Here is a 12163-nt window from a genome sequence, read left to right on the forward strand (position 1 = left end):
AGTTCACATAGACTGCTAAGACTGTTGCTTATCCACAACCATATTGTTATTCCTTATTGCTGAAGACAACACAAGTGTGTGTTAGTCAACATGGAGAAGTTGAGTGGGGGTATACCTAGAAGACTCACCACTACTGACTGACAGTCATGACACAGGAATATACTCTGCAGTGTAGTGAAAGATAAAGTCAATCTTCAATATCATGCAGCTACAAACCCTAGAACAACAATGACCCATATGCAAAATAGACTGCAACAATAATGGCATAAATAATCTGTCAATAATCAGCCACTTTTTGATTGGTTTTCAGGCCCACTCCAGGAGATGGAAACTGTAACTAACACTCCAAGAAACTGAGTAGGTTGGTCTATGGGAAAACTGAGTAGGTTGGCCTATGGGAAAACCTGATGCTATTATCTTGCTAAGGGAACATAGTGATAAAACAACTCTTGATGACGTAGTGCTGTACTGAGAGATTAGTGTTTCAAACAGCCCACACCAGTGAAACTCTCTTGCAGGAGATGGAACTAACACAGAGACTCATAACAATGTGGAGAGAGTGTGAGACTTTGTAATACTTGGTTCTAAATGGGATGGCTTCATGAAAATCATCCCTCAAGGTTCAGGGAGCAATTGAGAAGAGGAGACAGAAAGACAGTAGGAGCCAGAGGCAATAGATGTTTCCAAGGAAGAAGATAATCACAGTACACACGAACACATAAACTCATGTAGACTGTAGCAACCCACAAGCATAAAAAGCTGCAAGCCAGATGGGGTTCTAGCAATAAAAAGTGGAAGGGGAAACAAGTTTCCATGCCTAACCAAGGACACTTTTGCAATTGTTTCCTGATGGAAAAGGAAGAATCAGTTTCCTTCAGTGAGTTCTCACTGGGTATCTTAACTACTCCACTTGAGAGGACCCATGTGGGGGAATCATTGGCAAACACATAAACCAGCTCAATAGAAATGTCATAGATGTTTCGGCCCATTTTCTTTTTTGAGGACATTTTATAGGTATTGATTGCTTATGTTAATTTTTCTTTTGATTTGTGTTTTATTTTTTTAATAGAGAGGAAGACCATAACACTACATGGGAATGGAGGGAGGAGGGAATGGGAGTAATTGGGAAAGGCAGAAAATGATAGAAATAATTGTGGAAAAGCGTATCCCTCCACAGCTAGTGGGCTCCCAAAGCCATTCATGCACTATGGATAAATACTGATTCCACTGCCAGGGGAACCATAGAATGCTCAGGCCACCCCACTGCCACCCACATTCAGGGGCCCAGGTTCCGTCTTAGGCAGACACCTGTGCTTTTATTGGAAGCTTTTACTGTAGGGAAGAGGTTACTAAGAAGGACTGTATCTGACTTGTATTCATATTGGGACTTTTGCCTCTAGGGGCGGGGGCAATTAGGAGGAACTGAATCTTGCTATATGTGGGGCTTTGGCTGTGCAAGGGAAAATACCTGGTAGAAACAGACACAGCAATGTATTGTGTGAGGGTTTTAGTTAAAGAAGAGGGGAGAGCAGGTAGGATGTGCATTTGGTTGTCAGAGTGGGGCTTTGGTTGAATGGAAGGATATAAAGCAGTAAATAACTAACACCTCTTTCAGAAAAGGAGATGAAAGACAAGAGAGAGTTTTGTATTTCAGAGACATTTATACATAGCAGAACCAGAAAACTAACTCTGTGTGTGTGTGTGTGTGTGTGTGTGTGTGTGTGTGTGTGTTTTCATAGATACTTTAGTTGTTAGCCTGGATTAACCTCACACAACCTGTGACTTCCCATGTGTGTGTGTGTGTATATGTGTTTCAGTGGCTATAGAAGAGGGGATTCTGAGCAGTAACTGACGCCAAAATCTGCATGGGGAGGCCGTTGCTGTCAGGTTGAGGACACCTTGAAGGATATGACTCCTAGCCAGGCTTTGACTGTAAGGGAATGAGAGTTTATCAGCACCTGGCATCATGATCTGTTGGGTATGCATGGGGGCTGGGGGCTTGGACTATGGCTGAGGGGACACCTTCTGGCCCAACACTTACCTTTCTCTCTCTTATCCTCATGCTACTCTATTTTTACCTCCTCTCCCTCCCCCTCTCCCTCTCACTGCCCTGTGTTTGTGTGTGTATAACTTGGCTATTCAGGATTTGGAACGTTCCACTTCCTCACTCTGCATCTAATCCCTCCAGCCACCTTCCTTCCCTCTTGTGCCTCAGCTCATCCCATGTAAGCGCCATACATGAACCCTTTAACGTGTTAAATGCACATATGTGTGTGGTTTTGTGCTCATACATAGACACAGGAATTTCTAACCTACTGAGGACATTTATCTTTGTTCATTTGTATGGATGTGCAGAGCAGACCACTGGGGAGTGAACAACCTAAGTGGGAGCTTGTCCCTGAAGGAGACTGATTCTCCCTGTCTGCGCAGGTACTGATAACCTGTAACACTTGTCATGGTGTTCCATGTGGAATTGACCCTGTCTGCATTTGCATGTGAACTGCTGTTTCATATTTGTCTTGCATTTGTAGCCACATTACTGAGGCAGAGCTAACCTTTCCCATAAAAGACATAATTGCACCTTTATCAATCTTGGTTTAGCATGGCACAGTCACAGCTCTGCATTTTGACCAGTTGTGGGTCTCTGTAGTAGTCTGGTGTGTCAAAAGGAAGGTGCTTTGATGAGGATCAGCTGCTATATTTGTATGTGGGTACAACAATATACTTTTGGAATACAATTAAATATTACATTTGTTTAATATAATGGAAGTAGTAGTTTTCTTCTACTGTCTAGTCCATGACCTCTCCAGCCAAGGTTAGTTGTCTAGGTTTATAATACCAAACATGCATTTCCTTAGACAGATATGCGGTGAGAACAAGCACTTCTAATTAAATGTAGGGTTTTCATTTTTTTTGCATACATGAGCTCAGCAGATCTACCATTGAAGATGAATGGATACTTCCTTAGACTTGTGACTTGGATGAAACAAGAGTAGAGCACCATCCTGGGCACACGGGACACTTCCAAACAACGAGAAATCAAACAACAGGAGCTGATTGGTGAGCACAAAAGCAGCCATGGTTTCAATTCTGAGGACCACATGCATCAGGGTTAGTGGCATATGCCTGTTTTCCCAGCTCTCATGGGAGTTAGAAGGAACAGAAGTTCAAGGTCATCCTCAGCAACATAGAGAGTTTGAGGTCAGGCTTCCAACAGGAAACCCTGTCTCTAAGTAAATGTACTCATGCAAACATGTAAAATCATGGAGGGCAACTGGGTCTGATGGGTGTGAATACCAATATCTGAGGTGTCACACATGGCAGTGACACAGCTCCTACCTTCTATGAATGAGATCCCAGCTTAGATTTCACAGCATCTAGGAGTGCGAATAGCTGGATAACAGTCCATTAAGTGAGGCTTTCGTGTGGTGATTGCTGGTTTCTGCATGCAGAGTCCTTATGCAGCCACCTAAACATGCACTATGCAGCCATGCAACCTTTGACAGTTGTCAGAGAGGAGCAATCACTCATCAAAAATGGATCCAGGGGCAAAAAGGTAGCCTTGGAGAAGAACCATTCCGAGGTAGGGAGAGAGCCAGAGGATTAGAGAGTCCCCGCAACCAGGAAAGCTTCCCTGAGGAGAAGGCACGGGCCCAGCAGAAGGCTGGCAGGGAGTGACAGGTAGGTGGCAGAAGGTTCAGGCTCAATAAAGGCTGGTGCAGAGTGGGTGCTGACGAGAAGCAATGGGGGAAGGAGTGGAATTGGGAGCAGGAACAGCGCAGGTCGCCCAGGACCCAGGGAGCGGGAAAAGCAAGGTTATCAACAGTGATTACTTTGGGTAAATTTAGTACCTAGTATTTAATACACATTATGTTTAAACACTTGAATAATGAGTATTAAACAATGGTTATCTTTTATAATGTACTTGACCATGTATCTAGGCTGAGAGAAAGTATCCCCCACATGGAATGATCTCCCAAAGCCCATTCATGCATAGGAATAAACACTGGTTCCACTGCCAGTGGCCCCATAGACTGCTGCCAACATAACAGCCATGGTCAGGAGGCATGGTTTGATCTTATACATACACTTATGCTTTTATTGGAATTTTTACAGTAGGGAAAAGGCTACCCTAAATGTCTGATACCTGGCTTTTTTTGTATTGGGACTTTTGTCTCTAGGGCAGGGGATACTTAGCAGGAGCTTAATCCTGCTATATGGTGACATCAGCTGTGCAGGAGAAAATACCTGGTAGACACAGGCAGAGCAATGTACTGTGTGAGGGCTTAGTTACAGAAGAGGAGACAGACAGAAGGACCTGCATTTGGTTGTAAGAGGGGGCTTTGGTTAAATGGAATGATGTCATCATGACACCTCATTATGGATGAGTGTGTGTGTGTGTGTGTTTGAGAATGTTTGTGTATGAGAGAGAGAGAGAGAGCAGAGACAGAGACAGAGGCAGAGACAGAGAGACAGAGAGAGAGAGAGAGAGAATTTTCATGGCCATTTATACTTCACAGGACCAGAAAACTTACTGTGTGTGTGTGTGTGTGTGTGTGTGTTTATAGGTATTTTATTTGCTATGTAGGGCTAACCTCAAAGGACCTGTGAGCTCCCATGTGCGTATGTTCATATGTGTGCCATTGGCTATAGAAGAAGGGATTGTGAGCAGTACCTGACTCCAAACTCTGCATGGGAAGGTTGTGGTTGTAAGACTGGGGACACATTGAAGGACATGACACCTTGCCATATATAGAGGGATTTGGTTGTAAGGGAATGGGAAATACATCAGAACCTGGCATCATGATCTGGTGTGAGTGTATGGCTTGGGGGGCTTTGACTATGGGTGATGTGATACCTACTGGGCCCAACACCCATCTTTTTCTGTCTTGCCCTCAGGCTCTTCTGTTTCTACTTCCTCTCGCTCTCCCTCTCACTCCCCCTATTTCTTCTCTGTGTTTGTGTGAATATAACTTGGTTATTCAAGATTTACAATGCAGTAGGTCCTGATATTTGCGTGTGTTGATTTGGCTGTATGGGGAGACTACAACTTGCTGAACCTGATACTTACCCATGTGTGTGTGAGACTTTGCATTTGAAGGGGAAAAGTCAGGGCCTGACACACAGCATATGGTCCTGTGTTTCTGTGCAGAGACAGAGGAGTTGATGGTTGTTCTGTGCCTTTTGTGCCCTGAGATCACAGACAGAATGCATCTTTCCACACTTCTTCTCTGCCATGGTTGTGAAAATAGATGGTTTCAGAATGTCTGATTTGTGTTTGCACTGTTTCTAGTCTGTCCTGAGTGAAAAGGCCATCAGGCAATATCTGTGCACTATAATGAGATTGATGACTACCTTAAATGCCATCATAGAGCCTTCATCCAGTAGCTGATAGAAGCAGAAGCAGAGATTCACAACCAAGCACTGAGCAGAATTCCTGGAACCCAGTTGTAGAGCAGGAGGAGTGATGAGCACAGGGGTCAAGAACATGCTGGGAAAACCCACAGAAACAGCTGACCTGACAAATTGGAGCTCACAGACCACAGTGTGACAGCTGGGGACCCAGCATAGGACTGAAACAGGCCTTCTGAATGTGGGTGTCAGTGGGGGCCCAGTGCAGTCTATGGCACTTCTGGAAGTGAAACCAATGTAGATATATGGGAAAGGACTTGGGTTCTGCCCCAAATGATGTGACAGACTTTGATTATCCACCAATGGAGGCCTCACCCTTCCTGGGGTGTGGATGGGGGATTTCTGGTGGGCATGGGAGGATGGGAAGGAGAGGGAACTGAGATTGGTTTGTAAAATAAGATTGTGTATAATAAATACAAATTTATTTTAAAAGATCTTCAATGATGAAATGCCAAAAGGAATAAAAAACTGGATGATATATTCATATCTGCATTCTACCCAAGTTTTAAAATAATTGACATTAATATTTTCCAACTATTCAATAAGGGAAAAGGAAAGAGACACTATCCCATATCTTCTACAAAGCCTATAGTAGCCTTCTCCAGACCTGGTAACATGAACTTTCCTACCTTGATTCCACATGCTGAAAAAAATAACACTGACATCCACCCCTCAGTTTCCCCTGAGTTCCCCAAGTGTGTGTTGTGGCCCCCGCAGATAAATAACAGAGAACAAAAATAAACAAACTGAACAAAATAACCCTAACTCTAAAATAAGCAGACTATAAGCCATCAGTTTATGCACCTAACATGACAATCCTTGTTGAAATCACTTGAAAGTTTCAGTAAATTCAACAGAACAGAAACCTGAGCCTCTGCAATGCTTCCAAGCTTTCCTCCCTTTATCCCACACGTTGGAAAAAGAGCACTGACCTCCACCCTGCAGTTTTCATCTCACTTGCCAAAGTGTGTGTTGTGGCACTGACAGCCACACAGCAAAATAAATAAATAGAACAAAATAACCCTAAATGTAAAATAAGCAGAGACTATAAGCCAACAGTTTATATACCTAAATATGACCATCCTAACTGAAATCACTTGGAACTGTCAGCAAATCCAACAGAACATAAAGGAAGTCATGTTCATGCTCAAGATGAGTTCACAATTGAGGGACAGAAGGACATAATAATCTAAATATTGGCAAATAAAGCATATGAAGAGAAGGGGCCAGGTAGTGGGGGCAGAGGCCTTTAATCCCAGCACTCAGGAGGCAGAGGCAGGTGGATCTCTGTGAGTTCTAGGCCAGACTGGTCGACAGAGCAAGTTCCACAGGAAAGTATCCAAAGCTCACAGAGAAACCCTGTCTCAAAAAAAAAAAACAACCAAAGAAACAAAACAAAAAACCTCATAAAAATTTTTTTAAAAAAGCAAAACATGAAGATATAGGGGAAAAAGCCTGTAGCTCCAAGAATGTAATTCAGTTATTTTCTAGAAAACAGTTGCAAATGAAGATGACTTTGTTATGTGGGACATGTCAGGCTCAAAATATAAAATTTGAGGGAACATGACTGGAGGTGGTGGTGATGAATGTCTTTAACCCAGTACTTGGAAGGCAGAGGCAGGCAGGTCTCCGTGTGTTTGAGGACTGCCTGGTCCACAGAGGTAATGTCAAGACAGACTCCCTAGCTTCACAAAGAAAACTTGTATCAAAAGCCCCCCAAAAAACTAACAACCCCACAAATATTGAGGGAGGGAGCTTAACATATGTCACTGAGGACAAGGAATAGAGCAGCAGTCTCCTTGTGATGGTCCACAATATTCTGAGAAGGAGCCTGTGTGTCTCAGCCACCACAGACTCTTTAGACAAAACAGAGAACTGGGTGGTTTAGAATCCAGGCTGGGGTTCCTGACGAGTCAGTCAATAGGAACAATGTCCAGTGGCCCAATCCACACCTCAAAGTGTTTTTGACAAAGAGAGCATTCTGGGTCCCATTAAAACAAAATAGCCTTGGAAGACAGCAGCCAATGAGGCTGTACCTGGTGTCGCTGTGGATGATCATAAAATCGTCTTCAAATTCACCGCTTCAAGCACTGTCTGTGCTCACTGCCACTGCCACTGGTGTCAGCAAAGTGAACGCTTTGCCTTCACTCGCAAGACTGGCACCAACTGCCTCTTGTCCACTCAGCTCGTGCTGTGTGTGCATCCTGATCTGCGACCTGATTGGTGACAGTTACGGATCTGAGCCAATCAGATTGACACACCAATCAAGACACCCTCATTGGTTAACGTGAAGTCACAGTGACTTGTGTCAGCTCTAAAGTGATCTAGCACGTGCCTACCCATGTGGATAGCAGGCAGAGGTCGCATGAGAGCAGGCTTAGAGCAGAAGGCTTTGCTTGCTCTGTGCCGTTTGTGCAAGGACGTCCCGGTCAGCACGTATCTCCCTGCTCCCTTTCCCTTCCAGGGTCTCCTTTAAGTCATGAAATAGGCTTGGTTTCCTCAGCCCCAGGCCCCCCACCCTCCTGATCCCCTGGACTCCCACAGCCACTGTTTCCCCCGGGGCAGATTGCACAGGTGGTGTTTAGCAAGCCACAAGCAGCACAAATGAACAGGCCTTCTCAGCCTCGCCAGCAGGTCTACTCTAGCCGGGCCCCGCCCCTGAGCAGTGCAGCCTCCCGAGTGCACAGTGCAGTCCCTGCCCGTCCTGGCCCAGCTGCCCATGTCTACCCTTCTGGATCCCACGTAATGATGATCCCTTCCCAGATCTCCTATTCAGACTCCCAAGGAGCCTAGTATAACCCTGGACAGGGGCGTTCTACGTATGTTGTCCCAACACTGCAGTACCCTGTGCAGCCGGAAGCCCAGGGTGCAAGCCCTACCGAGTTTGGGACCTACGCTGGTGCCTAATATCCAGCCCAAGGTGTGCAGCAGTTTGGCTCCTGCTCCAGTTCTGATGAACCAACCACCCCAGATTGCTCCTAAGAGGAGCGCAAAACTATCCGAATCTGAGACCCAAACCAAGGAGGGAAGGATATCACAGAAGAGATCATGCCTGGCGCTCGCACTGCCTCTACACCCACTCCTCCCCAGACGCGAGGCGGTCTGGAGCCTCAGCCTAATGGGGAGTCGCCTCAGGTTGCTGTCATTATCCTGCCAGATGTCCGATCACAGGGAGCAGTCATTGGAGGTCAGCAAGGACTTGTCTGGCCCAGGGCACAGCCCTGGCACAGAATCTCAGCCTTCATCGCCTTCTCCAACCCCATCACCACCCTCAATTTTGTAACCCGGGTCTGAGTCTAATCTTGGAGTCCTCTCTATTCCTGGGGACACTAAGACAGTGGCGATGATACAAATGTGGGTAGAAGAATTGACTCCTATCTCTTGTGAAACTGGAGAGCCATATTGCCTGTCTCCAGATCCCACTCTTGCTCAACCCATACTGGAAGCAGAAGTGACGCTCAGCAGACCCATTCCAGAATCTGAGTTCTCTTCCAGTCCTCTCCAGGTTTGCACAGCCCTGGCGCCTCATAGGGCAGAAACTCATGAGCCCAATGGCATGGTCCCATCCGAGGATCTGGAGCCAGAGGTGGAGTCAACCATAGAGCCAGCTTCTCCTCCTCTTTCAGCTTGCGCTTCTGAGTCGCCTGTGCCCATTGCTCCAACTGCCCAACCTGAGGAACTGCATAATGGAGCCCCCTCACCACCACCCGTGGACTTAATCCCAGTCAGGGAGCCAGAGGAACCGGCCAGGGAGGTTTCTTTGTCCACGGCACAAGGCACCATTCTTTGTGCCACAACACGTGTGTCTCCTTCAGAGACTTCTGCTCAGGAGGAAGAAACAGAGGAAGAAGAGGGCAGGGAAGTCGAGAGTGAGAAGGGGGCCGAGGACCTCCCCCTTGACAGCCCCCCTGTCCCAGCCCAATTGTCTCAGAATTTAGAGGTGGCAGCAGCCACCCAAGTGGCAGTATCTGTGCCAAAGAGGAGGCAGAAAGTTAAAGAGCCAAATAAGAAGGAGGCTGTGGGTGACCTTCTGGATGCCTTCAAGGAGGTGGACCCAGCAGTACCAGAGGTAGAGAATCAGCCTCCCACAGGCAGCAACCCAAACCCAGTCAGAGGGCAGCACTGCACCCCCACAGCCTGAGGAAGCAGATGAAACCCGGGACTCTAAGGAAGACAAAATTCACAATGCTGAGAACATCCAGCCTGGGGAAGAGAAGTACGAATACAAGTCAGATCAGGGGAAGCCTCTGAACCTTGAGGAGAAGAAGCCTGTGACAGGGACTTCTTGCTGGGCTCTCAGTTTATCTTTGCTAGGGGCAGAAACCAATAGCATTGCCCCATATCACCGATGTGGTCCTGGACAAGGCCAATAAAACACCACTTCGGCAGCTGGATCCCTCCAGACTACCTGGCATAAACTGTGGCCCAGATTTCACTCCATCCTTTGCCAACCTTAGCCGACCAACCCTCAACAGCCGTGGGCCCCTAAGGGGTGCGCTGGGTGCGGAGCTGCCCCGAGGGCTGCAGGCTGGTCTGGAACCCAGGCGCTCTCACCAGGGTCCACGAAAGGAAACAGACAAGATCATTTCATCCGTGATAATGACTGAAGTCATAAAACTGAACAAGGCCGAGAAGGCTTGGAAACCCAGTAGCAAACTGACAGCTGCTGATGAGGATCGAGGGGAAGAGGATGCTGATGGAAGCAAAACCTGTTCTGCAGGGTTCGCTTGATCCTGAACAAGCTGACACCCCAGGTGTTCCGGCAGCTGATGAAGCAGGTGACACAGCTGGCCACTGACACCGAGGTTCCCCCACAGGAGTTACTGCCCTCATCTTTGAGAAAGCCATTTGGGAGCCCAGTTTCTCTGTGGCTTATGCCAACATGTGCTGTTGCCTCATGGCGTTGAACGTGCCCACTACAGAAAAGCCAACAGTGACTGTGAGTTTTCGAAAACTGTTGTTAAATCGACGCCAGAAGGAATCTGAGAAAGACAAAGATGAGGAAGTTTTTGAAAAGAAGCAAAACGAGATGGACTAAGCCGCTGTGGCAGAAGAATGGAGACGCCTGAAGGAGGGGCTTGGAGAGGCCCGGACACAGCTCAACGGCGCTCTTTAGGGAACATCACAGTCACTGGAGAGTTATTCAAGCTGAAGATGTTAACAGAAGCAATAATGCATGACTGTGTGGTCAAACTGCTTAGGAACCATGATGAACAGTTCCCGGAGTGCCTCTGTCCCCTCCTCTCCACTATTGGCAAAGACCTGGACTTTGCAAAAGCCAAGCCTCGAATGGATCAGTATTTCAACCAAATGGGAAAAAAATCATTAAAGAAAGGAAGACCTCATCTCAAATACGTTTTATGTTTTATGTTGCAGGATGTACTGGGTCTGCGGCAGAGCAATTAGGTGCCTCACCTAGGGGATCAGGGTCCCAAGACTATTGATCAGATTCACAAGGAGGCTGAGATGGAAGAGCCCCGAGAACACATCAAAGTGCAGCAACTCATGGCCAAAGGCAGCGACAATTGTCAGGGTGGCCCTCCAGGCCCGCCCATCAGCCCTCGCCTTCTGCTTGTGGGTTATGGTGGCTGGAATACTGTCCCCATTAGCAAAGGCAGCCACCCCATTGACACCTCACGGCTCACCAAGATCACCAAGCCTGGTTCCATGGATTCCAACAACCAGCTCTTTGCACCGGGAGGGTGACTGAGTTGGGGCAAGGGCAGCAGCGGGGGCTCAGGAGCTAAGTCCTCAGACACAGCGTCAGATGCTACTCGTCTGTACTTGAATCGCTTTTCTGCTCTTCAGCAAGCATTACCCACAGAGAGCACAGACAGCAGGCGTGCTGTACAGAGGAGTAGCTTAAGCCAGGAACGAGGTGAGAAAGCCTGGGACCAGGGATACAACTTCCCATTGTCTTCTATAAAGAGGAGACTGATCACAATCTGCACATGCAATGAAATCGAAGGACAGCATGGCATGTCAGTGTGCAGGGTGACAGGCACAGGGATGAAGTAGGGGTGAGGTTTGCCAGAATTTGTAGAACTCAAAGAACAGTCACTAAACATTTAACTTTGTAGAGGAAGCATCCTGAGACATGAGAGAAATTTGGGGGTGTCCATGAACATGCAAAAGGGAGAGCATCACTCCTAAGTGGTCAGAGATTACCAGAAATAAAACCAGTCACAGTGCGCTTCCATAAAAATACATATTGGTTTTCCTGATTGCTGTCATGTTTTTCCTAATTTATTTTGATCATCTTGATTAGTAAGACTGTCTTTTGTAGCCAGAGAGATTATTGGTAGCAACAGAATACCCAAGTCATAATTAGTAGTTTGGAAGTTTTAACTGCAACCACTAACCAGTCTCTGAGGTGGGGACAGGAGCTGGAGTGTGAGCTAATTGCTAGTGGACAGGGATTAGAGTGCTCGTGTCTACCCAAGGAGACTATTATATAGTGTTGTAGGTAGCACCGTAGAGCCTCTGCTGGTGAACATTTTAAAGTTCTGTGTGGTGGGCTGCTCAGAAAGGGCATGGAAGTACTGTGTGGTATTCATCCCTCATTCCTGGATCCATGCATCCTTTCCATTCTGCTCATCTGAAGTTGTGTTCTTTATAATGAAGCAGTAAATGTGAACAAAAGGGTTTTTTTTCTGAGTTCTGTGAGCAATCCTGGTAAATTAATAAGGTTGATATGGGGTCATGAGAATGTAGAATTTTTGTGATGTGAGCAGTCTTAGTGATACTGGGC

At 46.7% G+C, this 12163-nt stretch overlaps 1 pseudogene; it reads left to right on the forward strand.

Moving 5' to 3' along the window:
- The first annotated feature begins 8001 nt into the window (after positions 1 to 8001).
- Positions 8002 to 11430, forward strand: LOC121136048 (annotated as a pseudogene).
- The last annotated feature ends 733 nt before the right edge of the window (positions 11431 to 12163 follow it).

This window comes from Mesocricetus auratus, unplaced genomic scaffold (genome assembly GCF_017639785.1).
Source record: "Mesocricetus auratus isolate SY011 unplaced genomic scaffold, BCM_Maur_2.0 Super-Scaffold_100047, whole genome shotgun sequence".
In the NCBI taxonomy this organism is placed as follows: domain Eukaryota; kingdom Metazoa; phylum Chordata; class Mammalia; order Rodentia; family Cricetidae; genus Mesocricetus; species Mesocricetus auratus.